The 13,759-nt window shown below is 37.3% G+C and overlaps 2 protein-coding genes across 3 annotated transcripts in view; one reads left to right on the top strand and one right to left on the bottom strand.

Moving 5' to 3' along the window:
• Nucleotides 1-3,433, top strand: part of LOC145669060 (testis-specific serine/threonine-protein kinase 4-like) — a 110,956-nt gene extending 107,523 nt beyond the window's left edge. Inside the window, exon 14 of the mRNA XM_081737420.1 lies at nt 3,052-3,433. The gene's annotated coding sequence lies outside the window, so the exon portion shown is untranslated. The remainder of the gene's footprint in view (nt 1-3,051) is intronic.
• LOC145668129 (atrial natriuretic peptide receptor 1) overlaps nt 1-13,759 on the bottom strand; it is a 2,711,550-nt gene that overhangs the window by 2,171,697 nt on the left and 526,094 nt on the right. The window lies entirely within an intron of this gene.

The raw sequence follows: 13,759 nt of genomic DNA, 5'->3' as shown, positions 1-13,759 counted from the left end.
CAATGGCCCTCGTATTTTCACTTGTTGAATAGCACTGTGTAGTCCGTGGACGCCAGTTTTAGAACACCCGATATTATATATATATATACAGAGAGAGAGAGAGAGAGAGATTAGGGTGATTCTTAATTACATGGAGAAAAAAATTCTGGAATTTCTTTGCTCCCAACCTAAACTTATTCCATGTCGGACCAAATTTATCCATGAAAATAATTGGCTCAATTGAAGTACACCTATATTACCCGACCCCCAAGCGACCTAAACTTTTGAATGCATTTGTAATATATAGTAGTATATGACAAGTTTGGAATAGACCCTTGTAATCTTAAAACGGCCAAGGGGAAAGGGATCATATTTTGGATAGAGGTAGTGGAGATAGATCTACTCTTGAAACTGAGTAGTACTATGATGGCAGCATCTTGAAGTCCGCCATCTTGCATTCACAGCCAAAATTTTAAGTAGAAATGGGGTCATGTGACACATCATTTTGGGGTAAGTTTTCACCACAAACACACATCTGTCTTTATTTGCAACTTATCTCTGATCATGTAATGGTTATTAACTTTATAATAACAATTTATTATCCTTCAATATTTTTTTTTATAATTTACAGAAGCATTTAAAAAGAAGTACATAAAATTAAGAAGAAAGCAATTACATACGTTAGGGTCTATTATATAATAGCACATTCCATCCCAAAATTATTTACATGAAGTACGTAAAAAGACATAATTAATATAATGAAGGTTTAAAATGATGATAATAATAATAATAATAAAAGCTGAAGGCTGTGAGTAACTAGGCATATTTTACTGCCAAATTAAACCAATTTTTGAAGCACCTGGATACTTTTTCCTGGGTTCACTGACGATCTGAAGTATGTATTGCTTTTCTTTCTTGGTTAGAATGCTCCCATATTCTTGCACCAGCTTCACCACGTCGATCACCAACATAATGTCTTTCAATATCTCCAACCCACGTTGAAAGTTGACATCTTACTTCCAAGTAGATGGACATATTTTTAGAAAATGTGTGTCTACAGAAAATCTTGAGAAACATGTCTTCGAATCTGCGGAAACAAAGTCCGAGAATTTCTTTCTTTCAAACTATTGATTTCTGCACTATTTATAAAGTTGAGTTTCTTTTGAGTTTAACGTCACTTTCAGCAGCGAAGCTATATGAGACTGGATCTACTGATTAATGTGAAATCCGAATCACATTAGCTCCCGCCGGGAATTGAACTTGGGTCTCCCACGCCTAAGGCACGTACGCTAACCGCTTAGCCACAAAGAAGCTCTTGCACTATTTATAGAGTATCGCTTTGCTTGGTTTTGTACATCATATTGTTCTGTACTCTCCGTTATATTAGAAACCATTTTTTCCATCACGGTTGCGGTACTTCATCATCAAAGAATGCAAATGCCGCAGTTTCTGGTGACGGATACTACAAATGGTTAGCAATTTTTTTTTTCACAGCAGAATTACTAATTTCTGGATCTATTTCCTTGTATTCGATTAATTTCTGTAAAAAACTTGTAATTGTGATAGGGAGCTTTCTCAGCCAGTGGTGCAAGGAACCAAGCATTGAATAGATTCGGACAAAGAAAATGCATAGTCTCTTGATTGAATTCTTCTCTTTTCTCGTCAGTTTAAATTGATCTTGGAATAAATATATTTTGAACGCATATATAGAGTCTTTGCTGTCCGCCGAACATGGCTCACAACTCCAAGAATGCGAAATGAAACACCTTGTGGAAGAATTCCGCATAGGAAGATCATAGCCATCTCATAGATCAATAACAGATACACCAGAAACACCATAGAGAAACATCACAGCCATCTCTATGGTGATTCTGGTGTATTTGTTGTAGTATAAATTCCAGTATACTGACACGGACACCTGCCGTAACATCATCTATCCCAATTCGCTAATTGCTTTTGTCGATGGACGACCAGGATTGTCTAAAGCTTTCGAACAAAAGTATACCAGGCCCGGAACTTGTACTGGCAGCAGTAACATCATTTATTATTGCGTGAAAATTACTTTAAAGAACTAATTCGAATATGTGATGTCGGCACGATAGGTACAGTAAATCACAATCAAACTTCTTCTCAAGGTTTGTACAAGCGCTATTTATTCTGCCGGTGTTGCTTGCAGTTGTATCGAAGCACAACGCTTGTATTTCTCAATTTCTCCACTGGTTCGTAAATAGTTGTAGCTTGTGCTTCTCCTATAGACAGGGGTGCCCACAAGGGGGGGCTATGACGCAAACTGCGTCATTGAAATATTTGGGGGGGGTTAAAAATCTATATAAATATGTTTGATGGGGGGGGGTAAAATTAATCGAAAAGAAGATTTTTTCATGGAAGAACACCTACGGATAGACAATTGGGGGGGGTGCGTCATGGACATAAGGGGGGGTGGGCACCACTGCTATAGATGATGGTATTTCAGGGATGCCTAATAATTATTCTTTGCCTTTAAAAGTTACAATAAAGGCAGATGTGTATTTGTGTGAAAAGCTACCCCCAAAACAATATGCCACACGACGCCATAATTATTTAAAATTTGGGGTGTGAATCGAAGACTGTCATCATGGTACTACTCAGTTTCAGATGTAGATCTACCTTCGTTATCTCTATCCAAAATATGACCCCTTTCCCTTCAGTCATTTGAAAGTTACTGGGGTCTATTCCAAACTTTTGCCAATTGTAAATGTAATCAGAAGTTGATGTCGTTTGGGGGTCGATTAAATATTTTTCAATTGAGCCAATTGTTTTCATGGATTAGTTTGGTCCGACATGGAACTAGTTTAGGGGTTGGGAGCAAAGAAATTCGGAAATTGAAAATTAATGATCACTTTAATATACAACAGGGACTGTTATTAAGTTCCGGGACTAAACAAGTATCCTCCCACTCATTTGTATGTTCACTTGATTATTATCCTTTATATTAAATTGACAATTATGAACTCGGAAGTCTTCATATACTTCATTGTTATATATATGAATGAATATATATGAATTAAGAATCTTTCTCTTTTTTATTTGCAGAACTAGACAGACCAACAGTCAACAACACTGCTTTTTTTTCTTCTACTTAAGTTCAATGCTTCGAGAAATTTCCTGTGTTGCTTTTGGTGGTGTTTTTGGAATTCAGTGTTTTGCGAGTAAATATATTTTGGGATGCTAGCTCCAAATATGATAACAAGAAGTAATTAACTACAAAGATTATGTTATACACAGAATATGCTCTTAACATTAATTTACTTTGGCCGTCATAAAAAAGCAAATACCATATGTTTTGTTAGAAAACGTTACAAATGATTTAGCTGTGATATTTGGATATATGTATTGGATATATAAGTATTTGGACATAATAATTGAAATATCTATTGATCTTTACTGTATTTAATCAAAAAGTATATTAAAATTTGTCAAGTCGCACTTTGATTCTTTTTCAGTTGTAAAAATAAAACACTGTTAATTTATACAACTAAAGCAAACGCCAAAAATGTAGGCGGGTTGCGCGCGCAACAAAAAGTGAGTGGAGAGAGCAACAGCCAACTAGCAACCTACGCACTTGCCACATTTACATTTGTCTTGCTCAGTCACTGTCAAGGTTTCATGTTTCGCGCGCGTGTTGAAGATTGGTTACGGCAGAACGCAGGCTTTGAGCTGTGGCTAGGTAAACGGCTGTCGTCTGCTTACTCCTGCAACAGGAGGGGAAGGAGGTGGCACATGACAAGGGAGAGTTGACAACAGCGAGCTGTAAGGTGCGCGCGCAACCAGCCTATATTTTTGGTGTTTGCTTTAGAACTTTTAATATCATCATTACACATTTACTGAAGATTTTCGGATGACTCTTGGGTGGTCAACCAAACCAACATATGTGCCACTAATAATAGGAGGAAAAAGATGATGATGAAATCGCAATTAAGAGATTCTTAATCGGCACATTCATGATTATGTATAAAAGACAATTGTGTACTTAGGGTTGGTTACCTCCTAGATTAATTGAATAAAGTTTCACTTTAATGAATCTGAACTCGAAAAAATATTAAACATGTGAAGGACCAGTTTTAGAAGTGGATACCTTCAGGAAAGAATATGCATTGGTCCAAGACGAGAGAAACGAAAACCCCTGGGACCTAAAGAGATATTATTGTATCAAGGTTATATTTCATTTAACTTGCACCAATTTGATGGTTAGTTTTGGAGTTTAGTGCCCGTTTTCAGCGCCGAGGCTAAGTGAGACATGGATCTACAGCTTAATGTTGGATCTGAACTGCGTGAGCTTCCACCGCGAATTGAACCCAGGTTTCCTGCACTCAAGACATTAACGTGAATCGTTTAGCTGTGTAAGATTCCAGGATTAATTTGAGGTATGCGTACAAAACCCCTCTACTTTAAACACTGTCGAAAATACTTTCCGCCTACCATTTAAATATCTGTAATCTTATAGGACCCATACACGGTACACGGTTTGTGCAACTAAGGCTATTTGTGCAAACAGTTTGACCGTGTATGGTGCTGTATGAACTGTTTGCGCAAACGTTTGTGCAAACCTTTTCCACATCGAACTCGTTCAAAAATTGTTTACACGAACATGATGTTTGCTCAAACACGTGGACCGTGTATGGGCATGTTTGTGCAAACACGAGCTTTATTTCCGAGTAAGAGGCCTAGTGTACAGACGCTTATTTCTTGCGCTATGGCGTCAATGAATAGGAATCAAGAATTCTGGAGAGAATTTATTGAACTTATCGAAATGTACCTGAACTGTGGAAGGTAAAGAATGAAGATTATAAAAACAGGAATCTGAAAAATGCGGAATATGAGGAATTGGTGGATAAAATTAAGAAAATAGATAGATAGAGGCGGATAGAGAGTCAGTCTGGAATAAAATCAGTTTTCCAGTACTTCACCACATGTAGTTGAATCCATTCGTAAATAATTTTTATAGTCCACAGTCGAACTTATCTCAAGTTCGGATATTACCTAGGTAAATTTTGATGACTAAACATAGACCTAGAGATCTGCATGAGCCGGGCTCAGTCCTGCCCGACTCTGTTATTTCTTTGGTCCGGGCCGGGCTTGGGTGGGCCGACACTGATTTCACTTCAGGTCGGACCGGGCTGGAGCCAATTAATTGCAATTCTTTAATAATTATTGACTTTCGTTTAACGATAATTGGAATAAAGCCAAACGTTGAAGAAGTGTGCCCGTGAAAAATGTTACAAAGAATGCAATAGCTATTTACAGTTTGTCTTGCTTAGCGGCTACACTTTCACTATAGAGGATTGTAGGCATTGCGCGATAAATTGAGCTCTGACTTTGACCTTCATTGAACCCAAAATATGACAAGAAGGGGTGGGAAAGTTTTGCCTGTCGCAAAACAATATTGCCATCTTCACTTTCTGCTAAAATCAATTAAGTTAGATTTTTGTTACAGGAAATAGAGTTTTCGTTATCTCGATGACAGGCAAAGTTCTAGGAGGCAATGGTCCATTCGGGAGGCAGCGTCAGGTTGTGAACCAGAGTTTAGAAAATGTTTCTGAGGGTTAGGTCAAGTTTAATATTATATTTTGAGAAAGATTGGGGCTCGAGCTAAATTTTTTAAAAATTTATCGAGCCGGGGTCGGGCCAAAAACTTTTAAAATTTATCGGGCCCGAGCCGGGCTTGGACCAAGAATTTAAAAAAAAAAACTTATCGGGTCGGGCCTAGCCGAAAATCTCCAAAACATTTTGTGCCCGGTCTGGGTCGGGCCTAGGAACATTCGGGCTGGATTGGGCTCGGGCCGAAAAATTCGTCCCGTGCAGGTCTCTACTTAGACCGTTTCTTGAACCACTCTTTCATTCACACCCCCTTCTTCCGTTTTGGTTCTCAGGTCTTTCCGCTTCCAAAGCACAAGCAATTACTATCGCTATACAAGCTGCTTCAGTGGACATGTTTACGCGATCAAACTCAAAATTGAACGGAAGTTTGTGCAAACACTTGAACCGTGTATGGTCGATTGTTTGCGCAAACACAGTGTTTGCACAAACATGATGTTTGCACAAACCGTGGATCGTCTGTGGGCCCCTTTACACAGGTTTAGTCTTTGGTTTAAGAATGGATGAGCTATATTCTGTTGTTGTCTAACAGTGAAGTTGTGACGAACATTAGCAACTAAAGAGGATCCGAACCTCCAGACAGCTTTCGTCCAAAGCATAAAGATAAAGAACCTCATAACATAAATTTACTGACCTCAGGTAATGAGTGACATCATTATTTTGTTTGAGTTTGACGTCCCACGATCATACATCGAGACTAAGGGAGAAGGTGATAATGGTAATAAATGATGGAAATGAAGGAGGGGAGACAACAGGAGAATCTCATTAAAACCCACGCATACAGTGTTTGTCCACCACAAGTTCACTTGGGACGAGCTGGGATCAAAGCACAGACCTCACTGAGTCAACGCAGCCCCGTTAATTAACTTCGATTGAGCTTGTTCGTATCCTTGGCTTATGTACAGTCTTGTTCAAAAAATCTGGCCACCCCTTTCGTTGAAAACCCACAGTTTGAATTAAATCACGAAAATGTTGATTTTCTTTGCTCAATTGAGACTTTTTATCTAAACTATTTGAATTTTCTACTTGCGAATGGGAGAATATGGCCTTTCAAAAGCAAATTGGGTGGCCGAGATTTTTTGAACAATGCTGTACATCATTGCACTTAAAGATACTCTCAATTTAATTGGCTTCCAATCCCACAGTGAAAATAGACCATTCCCATTCAAAACAAAATAACAAATAGAAGGCTTTTATTTATTCAACAAAAAAATAAGATGCAGTCCATTTCTATTGTCTGAGAACTGCTCACTCGATTATCAGAGAAACTGTTACAAACACATTAAATGATGATTAGAATAATTTGAAAACGTGCACAACAAAACAAATACTTGAAAAATATTCTTCAAGAAAACCACTTGTGCATCCCTATATGTTGTGTTGTTCTATACATACTGTCCTCTTAAACTCAACCTTCAAAGCAGCGTTGCCAGACTCACAGCTCGGAATTATTCCAAAACCTGATTGAAATTATGCTAGATTCGGTCAAATTATGCTAGATCCTCATAACTACTAATTCAGGAGTTTTAAAAGAAGAAAAAAACGAAGTTGAGATACGATAAAGTAACTTAAAATACACAGAGCGCAAGAATGCGTGGATAGAACTCAGTACTTCACGCACCAAAGCTTTAAGTCGACTAAACTAGTGCAGTCGTTGCCAGACTCAATGGCGTATATATCGTATAAATGAATGCAAAGTGTTTATTTACATATTTTACAAGAAAATTACCTCGCAGCATAAGCGGAGTTGGGAATTGTCTGCTGGGGGGCAGATTTTTGGTCGGTCTCGGATCTTTCATTTCAGGAATAAAGATGGTAATGAAGTCAGAAATAAAGATGGTGAAGTTGTCAAAAAGTTGGGGGAGAATGGCCCCCATTGCTCCGCCCATGCCTCGCAGTTAAAGCATTAGAAAACCCTGGGTAGAGCCACAAAAAAAGCCCAAAGCCGTTTCTAACTTACTTCGGAAAATAAGACTGCTTGTATGGTTTACCAACTGTATGAATCAATGGAAGAGGATACATTTCTGCCGTTCTTTTTCTTCCCACGAGCAACTTCTTTCTCATCTCCAAGTTTTACGGCTTTTTGATAAACTTGCTGAAATTATCCTAGATTTGGGTGGGATGCTAAAAGCAAGATGCTAGATGCTAAATACATGCAAATTATACTAGATCTAGCATCATTATACTAGATCTGGCAACGCTGCTTCAAAGTAACCGTTGGACAGAAAATGTTGAACAAATGCATAATTAACTTACGAGAGTTGAACCCTTATTATATAAAGTAAAACATATCAATCTGTAAACAACACTAATATGCAAACTGGAAAACATTTAAGTGTTACGAGTTACATAAACATTTATAGAGACTGTGAGGGCTCCTGAAACCTGGGCTCTACACCAATCATACAACTGCTTTGCCTCACGAGTAATGCAACGGAAGAACTCGGTATGATTCGTTTAGCTCCAATCCAAACGCACAATTGAGAAAAAGCGAAACAGCAGAAGTGTACCAACTATGTTACCCAAGAGCTCCTCCGTGGCTAAGCGGTTAGCGTACGCGCCTTTGGATTCGATTCCCGGCGGGAGCTCATGTGGTTCGGATTCCACGTTAATCAGTAGATCCACGTCTCATATAGCCTCGCTGCTGAACGGGACGTGAAACTCCAAATGAACTCAACTCAATGTTACCGAACTTTGGAAACATTATGAATGAGCAACAAAGGAAAAAAAAGCACTTAAAAAGAACTAAAACACAAACGATAACAATTATTTGAACGAAACAGGAACAATAATACAGCAAAAATATAAATATGACAACAACAACAAAACGATACTTTGTTGCAATCCGCACCCTCAGAGGATGTTCTCCGTATAGCGCGAGAGACGACACTGGCAAAACTTTATGGGTGGAAGATGAGAATGGGACACGCCGTTGTATTATTTTGACTGGAGAAATTGATAAATCAAGCTTCACGACTTCTCGCGATCTAACTATAGTCGAAAATATTTAGATATTCATAATCCTTACTACGCAAGACACCTCAGCTTTTGTCACTCTAATTCCCAATAGTTCACAATCAGGCTAATAATTGTCGCTACGGTATCTGCAGTGCTTCCTACCTGAGACCAAGAGATGTGCTATAACGTGCAGGCAACTTGCGTACGAACTGAAGGCTTCAGAATAAAAACTTGTTATAGCCTTACGAATTAACGGGCATATTCCGTAACGGTTTGCGTCAATTCGACGTTAAATTTGCCATACTCATCATAACAGTAATAATGACCTTTTGCGTTGCGTTGATGTACACTCATGTCCGAAATGATTGTCGCATATCTAAAAGTGTCTTCTTCTAAGAATATAATTTGATAATGATCTTGCAGGGTACTTTTAATACTGATATTATGCCTATAATCGGAAAATGTATATTTGTGGTAAATTTCATAGGAAAACAATTATAAATACGAAAATTAGAATGAGTAAAATGAAATGTTGCTAAATGGACGAGAAAAATTTATTTTCGTTTTATAGTTCTTATTTACTGCTCTTTTGACATGAAATTTCCCATACACATGTCTTTGCCGATTATACACATACTAACATTATAAGAAATACCGGGTGAATTCGTTATCAAATTATATTCCTACACCAACATATTTATAGACATGCGACAATAATTTTGGAGCCCATTATTTTGAGATATGTTCCTGTAGTTTTAGTGTTGGTGGTTGGTCTAACTTGACACGGGTGAGTTTTGTGTACCATTTTTCGAGTTTTGTACACCTCAGATAACCAATCTATAACCACTTGAAAATAGTGCGTATGCGAATTGCTCCAATGCTGACAACGGTAATTGTTGTTTCAATGTTGCATTTTGTGCACTACCTCCCGTTTATTGTGTAGCTCAGGTAAGAGAGATATGGGCTTTTGAAATCTATTATCAAGTTGAGTTGAGTTAATTTTAAGTTTAACGTGCCTTTCAGCAGGAAGGCTATATGAGAAAGGACCTACTGATTAACGTGAAATTCGAACCACATGAGCTCCCGATGGGAATCAAACCCGGGTCTCCCGTTTCAAAGGCGTGTACGCTAACCGCTTAGCCACGAATGAGCTCTGAATTCTATTATCAAGTTTTAGTTAAAATGACTAACTTGATTCTTATACCAAACATCTTTCTTACAATTTTGTGCCGTTATTCCAGGGTTTTGTAGTCCTCTTTTGAACTTTTGTGAAGCTGCCCCCCTCCCGCACGCAAAACAAACGATTGATTTTGATTTCGAGTCGAAATTTATAAGTCAAGGGGGAGGGGCAACTTCAGATAGGTGCACAGTGAGTGTTACATCAAATTTCAATATATTGTTTCTTAAGTGAAATATAACACAGGGAAAAGTGTGTGTGCGAAATTACGAAGAATAGGCATATAGCTAAACACTTCGCTTATTACCATAAATATTTTAAGGAAGCTATTATTGCTTATTTTTAAATACTTTTATCTAATATTTAAGCCTACTCGTTTGATATATACAGCGTGGTCCGGAAGTGGCGTACCCCTAATTGGTGTTTTCTGACGGTTTTAGGTTTTACCCACATTTGTTTGGTAACATTGCTTGGCATTGTCTGGTAACATTGCTTGGCACAGTAAGATGATACAGCTGGATGTAGCACCAGTCCACTACGCATGTAGGCGATTTAACATATTTTGGGGAAATAATTTTCTGATTCAATGGGGTTTCGTTGCTTCTCTGACGCTGGTGGTATAATTTTCAAAACGTATGTGGGGCCACTGTGGATCGTCGCTGCGGTGCTGTCAATTTTTTGGCGAGATGTCGCTACTTGCCCATCCGTGGTCCACTGACGCTTACGGCGTGGGGTGGTTTTCAACGATCAAACATATTTCCAATTTAATTAACGGAAATTAAACAAAGTCGAAGTTTATAGTTAGAATACTGCAAATTTATAGTGTACCACTTTTCACTGTTACAAAGAAGCACGTATTCTTGTTCGCGTAAAAATTACTGTTTTTACAAGAAGTCTCGATCACAAAACTTTCGTTTAGAATTAGAAGTAATAATAATAAAAAAAAAATACAAGTTAACCATTACATTTTCAATCCAATATTACACCCTTTGCCACACTCAATGTTCAGTGAAAATATATCGTTAATCATTCTGACACATTAATACGAGAGAGCTCCTTCGTGGCTAAGCGGTTAACCTACGCGTCTTTGGCGTGGAAGACCTGCGTTCGATTCCCGGCGGGAGTTCATATGGTTTGGATTCCACGTTAATCAGTAGGTCCACGTCTCATAAAGCCTCGCTGCTAACGGGGACGTTAAATTCAAAGTCAACTCAGGGGGTGCGGTGGCTCAGTGGTAGAGCGTTCACCTCCGCTGCTTGGGGTCCCTGGTTCGATCCCAGCTCGTACCGTGTGGACTTTGTAGTGGACAAACATCGTGCTCGTGGGTTTTCTCGGGGTTCTCCTATTTCCTCCCACTTTCTTCATTCCACCATTTCACTCACCTCTCATCATCACCGTCTCCTTTTATCCTAACCGTCATAACTGTTGGACGTAAAACTTAAAGATTTCATTTTTTTCAAAATCAACTCAACTCAACATTAATATGAGATATATGATATTATGATACGTGATTAAATTTCAGAAGCAACCTCATGCTGTAAGCGTCGGTGGACCACCGATGGGGAACTAGCGACAGCTCGCCGAATATGGGCGGCTCCGCAGCGACGATCCGCGGTGGCGCCATTTGTGTTTTGGAAATTATACCACCAGTGGTTCATTAGAGACAGAGACGCAGTAAAACACCAATCAACCAAAAAATTATTCCACCCAAAATATGTTAAATTGCCTATGTGCTTGATTTGTTTACATTGAGGTGTGTTTTAAAAACCATTATAAAACAAGGAAACAAGTATTATCTCCTTTCTCCTTTACCTCTATTCACAAATGTCTGTGCGTTTGAAATAAAGTATAATTACAGACGAACATCTACTGGCAATATTTATAAAAATATATTAAATTATAATATTTTAGAAAATAGAAATGGGGTACAAGTAATTCCAATCAGCGACCCTCTTACTCGTAAACCGAAACACTACGTACTGTGCCACGAAGCCAACATGAAATACGAACCACAAAGAATTGAGAGAGAGAGAAAGAGAGAGAGAGTAGATATAATAAGGTCTGCAATTAAAAAGAACATAACAATTACACGTTCTTTCCACCTCGACGGCATTACACATATCTAGCTACGTTTTACAATATTTCTCGTCATTTGTTAATCTACATCAGTACAGAGAATGGTTTGTATTACGAAAAGGTACCAAATTTCACATAAGTAAATCCCCACGCTAAGCGGGTTTGCATATCCAGGCTCCTAACTATGAAAATATTTACGATCACTCCAACCCCAATCATTTCACAGATTCAACCTGTTGTATATAAGTTATTAGGACGTAAAATTGAATGTAATTTATACGAAAAACCCTTTTATGCATTGCAAGACCTGTAACGTCCAAATATTCACCACAAACTTATAGTTGTATCGACATAAACAAACAAACAAACAAAAAAAGTGTGGAGCAGGAAACCACTTTACACAAAAGTCAAAAGAGGTCATTGAGGACATACGAACTGGTCGAGCGGTTTGTGTCACTAGTCTATCAATCAGAAGTTTCTGTGTTCAAACCCTGTAGAAAATATTCGTTTTTTTTTTCTGAAAAGTGTGTTCCTATTTTCATCAGAGGACTGAGAACATTTCTTTGAATAAATCTTTGGAAACTACTTTTCTCTCAAATTCGATTAGAAGCGAACATTATATGAATTGCTAATCTAAAATCCAAAGCTGAGAACAAAATATTAAGTATGTTCAATATGTCATTATTATCATTTGATTTGTAATTAAAAACTAATTATAAGCATTGACGATTTCAGAAGATTCTCCCCGGTAATGGTCAAGATATGAATGAGAAAAAACTGATAAAACATTATTAGTCTACTTTGAGTATGATCGAAAATAACTTATGGCCACGAAGGGGAAATTTATGTCGACAGGGTCTCAAATTCTCCGACGGGTCATGACCTGAAATTATCATTGTTTGAAAGGTTTCCTTAACAAATAGAATATTATATTTATTTCTCGTTCTACGTTTTGAAATGGAAAAATCATAATTTTAAATAGAATTATAATACGATAAGCATAAAGATTTATACAACTAATGAAGTAAATATTCTTGTGTAAGCTATCGATTTCTATTCGGATTAAAACTCGAATACTCGTTTGCATCACACTTTAAAGTAATTCCTCTCTATATATATATTTCCTACTGGAAAGCATGTTTAACTCCAATTACTTAATCAATATTTTTAATAATATATTTTTATTGTAATACTCTTACTATTCAATGTTGTATGCACTTAATTTCTCAAAGCAAAACCTCACAAATGTATAATTGACTAGTAAATATTATCAAATAAATTATCATTTAGTTTACGTAAACATTGCATCGCCTGATTTGAAACTTCGTATTTTAAATAATAATAATAATAATAATAATAATAATAATAATAATAATAATAATAATAATAATAATAATAATAATAATAGTAGTAGTAGTAGTAGTAGTAGTAATAAAATCATAGCCATATCTTTATCAGAATTTCAGGCTTAGTCAATAAATGAATTCAACATAGTCTCTATTCGAAGCTCTATTTAATCGAATCAGATAAAATACGAAGAGGAACTTCGAGAACAGGCAAAAGAAAAATGTTACTTTGGTGGGTTTGGAAGTAACTTTTAAGAGTTTTTTTTTTTTTACAAATTACAGACAAATGCCTTGGACACTTTTTTCTTTTCTTTAAGTTAACTGATTCACCGAACGTATCTGACATATGAGTAACTTGTCTCTATTTTCTACTCGGTTATACACGTTTTACACTCTTTTCCATTAACCTTGAATGACAAGAACACGAACACAAAAACATCCACATAGGTATGACAGTGAAAATTCCTAACTTCCCCCACGGGGAATCGAACCCGGGACCACATACACCTGAGGCACATGTGCTAGCCACTAGACCAGCGGGAAGAGCAAATGAAATGTATTTTGTAGTGTCTGAAGTTTATAGCTATTT

The sequence above is a fragment of the Thermobia domestica genome, chromosome 13 (assembly GCF_964235325.1).
Source record: "Thermobia domestica chromosome 13, izTheDome1.hap1.1, whole genome shotgun sequence".
Taxonomy (NCBI): domain Eukaryota; kingdom Metazoa; phylum Arthropoda; class Insecta; order Zygentoma; family Lepismatidae; genus Thermobia; species Thermobia domestica.
This window is presented reverse-complemented; position numbering and strand designations above follow the sequence as displayed.